Source organism: Wyeomyia smithii, chromosome 3 (genome assembly GCF_029784165.1).
Source record: "Wyeomyia smithii strain HCP4-BCI-WySm-NY-G18 chromosome 3, ASM2978416v1, whole genome shotgun sequence".
NCBI classification, from domain to species: Eukaryota; Metazoa; Arthropoda; class Insecta; order Diptera; family Culicidae; genus Wyeomyia; species Wyeomyia smithii.
In genome coordinates, this window is record NC_073696.1 from 270,833,205 (window position 1) to 270,841,429 (window position 8,225).

Consider the following 8,225-nt stretch of genomic DNA (forward strand, 5'->3'; position numbering starts at 1 on the left):
GACACAAAAAAAGCGGAGTTTTTGATCCTGGTAAATACCCTAGGTAATTACTCCTATTTCTTCTCTAATCTCTAACCTCTCCACTATTGCCGTTCCATAAAATAACCGTAAAAGGTTCGAAGTTTGAATGGTCGACTAAGCGCAAAGAAGCTTTTGGTTTGGTCTGAGCCACTTTCTCCTTACGACTCTGGTAACGGACACATGTAACTGTTGCAAACCGTAAAAGCCAAGCCTCAAGTGTGACGTAAATCATAATTGTATTAGCTCAGTTGTGCATCCCTAATTGAAGCAGTTGATTTACACTTTCATTCACATCCTTGTATCCAGACCTGTTGTTACAATATACCGTCATCAATAAAGACCATAGACCATTTTACGAACTGACAGGTGTCACGGATCCTGCTGATATTGATGCTGCTTTTACGTGCGTTATGTCAACGGTTCCGAGCTTTCTGTCAAAATTTCATTCATGAATTGAGTTCAGAAACGTCTCGTAAAATGGTCTATTATTCTCTCGTGTCTTACGAGGTGCAAGAGTGCGACTCTGAAAATTTTACAAATTTACCCAATGAAAAAAAAAGGAAAACCATCAAACATCATAAACCGGCCACTAATAGCAGCATGCACAATGCTAAACCGTAATAAAAGTTCAAAAATCTAACGTTAAAATCCAATAAAAGAGCAACCTAAAATCTGGACGAGCAAATTTGCTGCAGAAAAATGACGATATCATCGGTATCGGGGCTGAAACCGACAAAACTGCTCGTCTTGAGTAACAACTAAGCGCTTTGTGGTTACCGGCGCCTTCGCTTTGACAGCCTTTGCCATCGTCCATCACTGCCCGAGCAGGATGGTCGTAGAATGCCGGCCGCTTCATCTTCGACTGTTCTCTCTGCAGCCGTAAACTCCACAAGTGGTACGAGTACATTGTAGTCGGAATGGAAAGCCATCCAGTTCAAAAGCCGCCCCTCCTGAAGACGGTCCTCCAGCCGGCCGACACACCCTTTCCTGGTAGTCCGCTCCATATCGTATCCGAAAGAATGAGCCGTGTTAGGTCGACTGCAAAGGGGCGGAAACCTTTGGAGCCATCCACATTCTACGTGGACCATTTTTTGACGGTTATGATGGCCTTGAATGTAGCCGTGAATTCTGGTAGATTAAAGTAAGCGAACAGCAAAACCAGCAACATACCTTATTTTCAGCACTCCGTGGGATAGATATAACTGTAATCGTCTTCCATTCGGATTGCCATCAGCGCCGGAAGTCTTTCAGAAAACAATGCAAGACACACTAGAAGGACTGCAAGGAGCCGAATGTTCCATGGATGATGTTCTTATCCATGCAGAGAACTGAAATTTTAACTGTGAAATTGAACGAACCGACAAGACACCGAATTCATGCAGCCGGATTGAAGTTAAATAAAGAGAAGTGTCAACTCAACAAATCGTCTTTCAAGCAGATCCAGTAAATTTGGAAGTAATCGGGAACCTCCGGACACTAACGAATCGTGTTCAACTTCAAAGATGATGATGATGATGATGGTCCCACCTCATACCCCTACATCGGTTTGAGCTGGTCGATTTATCTAAGAAAGATATTATTTAAAGACATACATTGTAACCAGTAGGCAAACAAATAACGGACTGGTTATTAATACAGACATAGTAACCCTTCAAAAAAATACCAATAATTTGAAAATTAAAGAAAAAAAAACGATTTTCCAATAACATCATTGATCCAAGGCTCATCCAAAACGTTTCCAACCCGAAAATTATCTGGATTTGGTTAGGAATCGAACCTAACATTTAGGAGCTTTAACTAATCAGAATTGGTTCTCGATAACGATCTATACAGTCTACAGGCAAACCTAAGCCTTTTCCGTTTTTTCTCCCAACCCTTCGTTCTAAATCGTGGAAACAGATAAATATTAAAAATCTTAATGAAAATATAGCTAATATTACAAACCAAAAAAGCAACTTATCAACCCGATGCCTTTTGTTTCAATTTCAGGGGTTTAACCCTGATGTACTCAGTATCCAGATTGTCTATGTCAGTCTACGCGCGCGTGGCTCAAACATGTGTGAACTCATTTTTTTTTAACTCTACTATTTAATATTATTAGCTATATTGAAACAAAAATCCATCATCATCAATGAACATAACAACTTAGTGTACCAGATAAATTTGAAAAAAAATAAACTTAAATATTACAATCTTCTTTATTAATTAACAAAAAATTCGTTGAAATCTGTCTACAAAACAGATTTTATGTGTGAAATACAAAGCCTTTTAAACTCCGCCATTGTTGCTGCACGTTTCACTTGTCTGGGCATCGAATTGAAAAAGTTAATTCCTTCATACAACAGAGAGTTCTGTGATCTACTAAATAAAAAGTGTGGTGTACTAGCGTCTTCCGCGTTTCTAGTGTTGTACCTATGAAAACCACTTCCCCTATCCATTCGATCACACAAATATCGAGGCAGCATATTATTAAAAATTTCATAAAGGAACACCATTGCCAAAAAATATACTCGTTGCTTCACAGAAAGCCATTGCAACGCGTCCAGCATGAAACTCGAGGAAGTGTATCTATTACATCTTGATATTAATCGCATTACTTTATTTTGTAACCGCTGTAATCTCAATATTTGTGTATTATTTGCAAGGAATAAGATGGATGAGCAAAAATCTATATGTGGTGAAATGATTGACTTATACAACAAAATTTTACTACTAACAGTCAATTCATTTTTTAAACGGCACAGAATACCGTATTTTTTAGCCATTTTTCTGATGACGTTGTCAATGTGAGACTTGAAAGTTAACTTGTCATCAATGATTACTCCAAGATATTTTAACTCATTCACGCGATCAATCGTCTCACCAATATTTGCAAAATTGCAATATTTACGTCTGGTCTGGAGTTGGCCGAAGAAATAATCAAATATTTAGTTTTGCTAATGTTTAGCTTAAGTTGTTTAAAATTTAACCAATTCGCCAGATAATGTAAGTCTTGGTTTAAAAGTGTTTCAACATCATTTGGGTTTTTAGCCGCAATGAACAGAACAGTGTCGTCGGCAAATAAATTTACATCACAAAATAGTAAAACTCGCTTCATGTCATTAATATAAATTATAAACAAAATCGGCCCTAAAACACTTCCTTACGGTACACCCAGTGTATTAGCAATGGAAACTGATTCAGAATCATAAAAACGAGTCGTCTGAGTTCTAGCACACAAATAGCTTTCAAACCATTCATATGCTGTCCCTACGATACCAAAGCGCTTTAATGTTTGCAACAATAAGGGCCTAGAAATTGTTTCAAAAGCGCGTTTTAGATCCAGAAACACCGCAAAAATAGTTTCTTTAGCCTCGATTTTCTCTTTCCATTTTGCTAACACCAAATTCAATGCAGACTCACAAGAGCAGTGCTGAGAAAAATCACCACCTAGAAACTCAAACTGACTGATATCAAGCCAACCTTAGCGTCAAATATCTTTTCTACGCACAAACATAAACTGTAGCTAGACAACGGTCGCTAGACAAATCGAAATGTTGATTTTCGATGAACACATTTGTTGGTATTCATTCCTCAGTCAAAGTTCACATTCGTTTATATATTGTCAAAGTTAAAATTCATTATCATCATCACAGAAACGAAAACGAATATCAGTGCCAGTAACTTGTACTGAATATTTGTATTACGTTGAGCTCAGATGCAATATTCAATATTAAATTCTTGGGATTCGACAAGCAACTGACTGACCTAGACCAGTTCATACGTAATCACAGCAGCCTTCATAGTATATAATTCATATAACTTATTCAAGTTATAACGTTTAATACGTTTATTCTAATAAATGATATTTCTCATAAATAAGTTCAATCACAATCACAAACTTATTATTTGAATTCATGAACAATTGATCAGCCAAAGCGACCTGTCTATTGGTGATGATTCTTGGTTTCTTCTGAGTAATTTCATCATCTTTGAATAAACCATGCTCAAACGCTTCAAAAGAATGACTAGTGCGGAAATGCCGGATGATATTCCCGATGTCCAAAACGACTTAGGAATGTTTGCATTCGCTCCCAACATCAATTTGACATCGCCCACGTGCAATCAGCGGTAAAGCGGTAAAGTGACGCTTCCCTAAAAGAAGGTTGAAGCACTTTTTACAACGTTGAAAACACATGGACGATAACCAGACCTGCACAAAGCTTTCTAGTTTTGATAATATCGTTATCCCGAGAAGAGCTTCCAGTTGGTATTGATATCCATTTCAGATTATTTTCGAAATAAAAAAAATGTAACTGCACTTCTAAAAATATCAGTACCTCGAATCGAAATTGATTTTTTTGCCTTTGAGTATCATTTTCACGGTTGCTATTTTTGAATTGATAGATGAACCGATCCGAATATCTTCTGTTTCGTTCTTGTTGGGTATTATATTCATCTTGAGACGTCAAGTAACGATGAACACTTTTGTTTACATCGCATATCGGATAGTGAAACCGATTGTCATGGTAATATGTATCACCTACACGACGAAAAAGCTGAGTTTCAATGTTGTGAAACTCATTTGATAATTTTAACCACTGCACAAGAGTGTCCCTCTCGATAACCTGATTGTTCTGGGATCAGCAAATCATTACTGTTTAAATAATGCATTAGCTGGCCTTTAACATTTAGCTCCAAAATTTTCTCTAATGTGTGCAGTATATTAATGGGGCGGAACTCTTCGGCTTTATCCGTTCCAGTAATTTTGGGGATAGGAACCACAAGAGATTCCTTCCAAACTTCAGGCACGTGCCCTGTTTGTAAAGATTCGTTAACAAGGTCCAGCAGGTCGTGTCCAATTACATGAAAGCAATCTTGTATTACTTTTGCGTTGACATTGTCGATACCAGCCGATCTCTTCAAAGAGAAACAAATATCTTTCAACTCTGCAAAAGTAATAGGATGAAAACCATCAAATCTACAGTTATTATGGATCGGCTGTATTATCTCGTCAGGTTCATTGACCACATCAATACTTTGATTGATCGATTGAACACTTTCACCGAAATAACTGTTAAATTTATTTGCAATAACTCGCGCGGAGTTTTCCTCAATACCATTAAAAGTTATGGACTGTGATCCAGCACTTTATTTTTACTTTATCCTCTCGGTTTTGATTGTTTTCAATTGAAATACAAATTGTCTCGTGGTCTGTTATTTTATAATCGGCCTCTGTGAAGGAATTAACATTATCAAAATTGGAGAACACATGATCAATCAAGGTACGAGAGTGTCTGGAAATTCTTGTAAATTGAAAAACTGTTTGTCTTAGATTGAAAAAACCGACTAATTGCTTTAATCGATTGGAGTTCGATCCACCAAGTCAATCAATATTGAAATCACCAGCAATTACGTTTAATTTATTCAAATCAACAAAATTTTCCCACCAGTTATCTAAAATTTCCAAAAAACGCTGGTCACTCGAACTGGGGGAATGGTAGACTATTCCAAAATTTCCCATCATCATGCCTCTCTGAACTGATATTCCCAGGAACCAATTGTTTTCGACAGATTCGTTTGATAGAATGTTGAACTTGACTGATTCCTTGGCGTAAATAGCAACCCCACCAGTATGTCTGGAATGTGAGCTATTGCAAAGTTACACTGTCAGTAGACGCCAGCTCAAAAGCTCTGGTGCCGTGTTATTGCAAAAAAGCAAGCCAGTAGCTTACGCCTCTAAGGCTCTGGTTTTGTCCGAGATGAAGTACCCGCAAATCGACAACAAGGCAGCAGCGATTTGATTCGGTTGTGAAAAATTGCATCAGTATATTCGTGGGAAGAACCATAACTCTCTTGAGTCTAATGTCTGAAAAGAAGTGTTTAGAACTTGGGACACATACGGTAAAAGACGCCGAAGTAAATGTGCTTTTTAACGTCATTATGGAAGGGTGCTCTGAATCTAAATAGGAACGTGAACCAGAGCTCCGAAAGTATTGAGGCTTTGGAGATGAGTTGACGATGTATGAAGGCCTCGAGTTCAAGTCGAACCGGTTCTTTCCAAAAGAAGCTGGAAGCAGTTCATTGTGCACATCCACAAATATAAAGCGGTAACGAAGAGCGAAGAAATTGAGTGAGGAGATCATGGATTATGAAGGCCCCCAGTTTCACAGTTTACTTTGAGCTCAAGCACTTGAGCTACGGCTCTTTTTCTTTTGTAGCACGTGTCCTCCTCAATGTGTATGTTAGCTGAAATCATCACAGTACTCAAGCCATGGAAAGATCCTTCTACTTCTAAGAGCTACCACCCGATCAGCTTACTCTCTCTATCTATCCAAGACGTTTGTTAAAGACGATCCAGAGTCGATGTTCAAGACGGCAGCAATGGCGGTCTTGGATATTGAAAATGCTTTCGACAATGTGCACAAGCTGCATCAACACAATTGTGCTCAGAGCAACTCAACATCGACGCAGGAGCGCTTTAAGGTAGCATCTTGGGTCCACTTCTGTACAACATCTACACCTTAGAAATCCCACCATTTCGAATTCAGCCGCTACTCTTCAGTTTGTATATAGTAGACATAAGCAGGTATAAGTTAATATCTCTCGTCTCCACGAGTCATATGGTTACAACACAGAAGGTGTGGAAAAGCGAACATCGAGAGGCTACCTTTTATCAGAGCTTTGACACCACAAACGAGCTGGGGACTGGCTTTATAGTGCTAGGTGAGATGCGCCAACGCGTAACCGATGACAGCCGATCAGTGCGAGGATGTGTAAGACGAGAAAAAAGCGTTCTAAGCGCAGCTGGAGCAGGTGTATGATAGCTGTCCGCAACGGGACGTTGAAATCGTCATCGGTGATATGAACACTCAGATGGGACGGGAGGCAATGCATCTTCTCAGACGTCATCAACGTTCGCACCTACCGCAGTGCGAATATAGATCCGGTCCATTACCACTTGGTAATATGCATGCACGCACTTAAAACTTTCAACGGTGCGAAACACGCGTCAAAGTCGCTACCCGCGACCAAATATCGAGCAACTACGGGACGCCTTATGGCAGAAAATCGTGCCTACTTTGAATTTCGGAGAACGCTCCACTCGAATAAAATCACGAAGTTGACCATCTACAAAACACTGATCAGACCGGTATTTCTCTTCGGCCACCAAACCTTGACCATGCTCGTGAAGGACCAACGCGCTCTTGGGGTTTTCGAACGATAGGTGCTGCGTACCATCTGTGGTGGAGTGCAGATTGAAGATGGATCATGCGGAGGTAGATGAACCACGAGTTGCATCAGCTGCTGGGAGAACCATTCATCGTACAAACGGCGAAAATCGGAAGACTACGGTGGGCTGGACATGTCGTGAGGACGAAAATGGTGCTCGAAAACGACTCAACTGGAATGAGGCGAAGAGGCGCGCAGCGAGCAAGGTGGCTTGGTCAAGTGGAAGACGACCTGCGGGGCCTCCGCAGACGACATAGCTGGTGAGCTGCAGCCATGTTCCATGGACCGAATTAAAGAGGTGACGACTTCTTCGAACAGCAAGGGACACTTCGGCCTGGAGCTGATTGGTATGGTGAATAAGATGAAACATGACGGAAAGCAGCAGCTGAGCCTACACCGGGAACCAACAGTTCATCGACTCATCTGTATTGGAACCAGAGAGAGATGATAGAAAGTGGATTACATATTGTAAATTGTGGATTCGGAGAGTTTGCATAACGAATACAGCCCTAAATGCTAGATCCTGAATCATTTTTTTCGATTTAGATTCATCGATTTTTTGTTTAAAATTTTGTATTTTGACTCATGGTTTTTAAATATATAATTCAAGATCTAAGATTTTGAATTTGTATTTTAGAATGATCAATTCTGACATGTTTTCTGTTGAACTTTGGAAAAAATTATGCATTCTAAACTATGGATTTTGGATCGTGGAATATGAGGTATGGGTTTTAGGCTTAAGGATTTAGGATTAGGACTGTACGGTTCAGGATTTGGGATTAAAGATTTCGAGTTTAAGATTCTGGATTTAGTGTATTACCGATTGAGGACTGAGAATTTAGGATTTGGTATTCAGGAATAAGGATTGAAGAGTTAGAAAAAGGTTTTCGGGTCTGCGATTTTCTATGTGGAATTAATTATGATTTAGGAGTTAGAATTTAGGAATTAGGATTTTACATATAGGCACAGACAAACAATCGTGCCTATTCGAG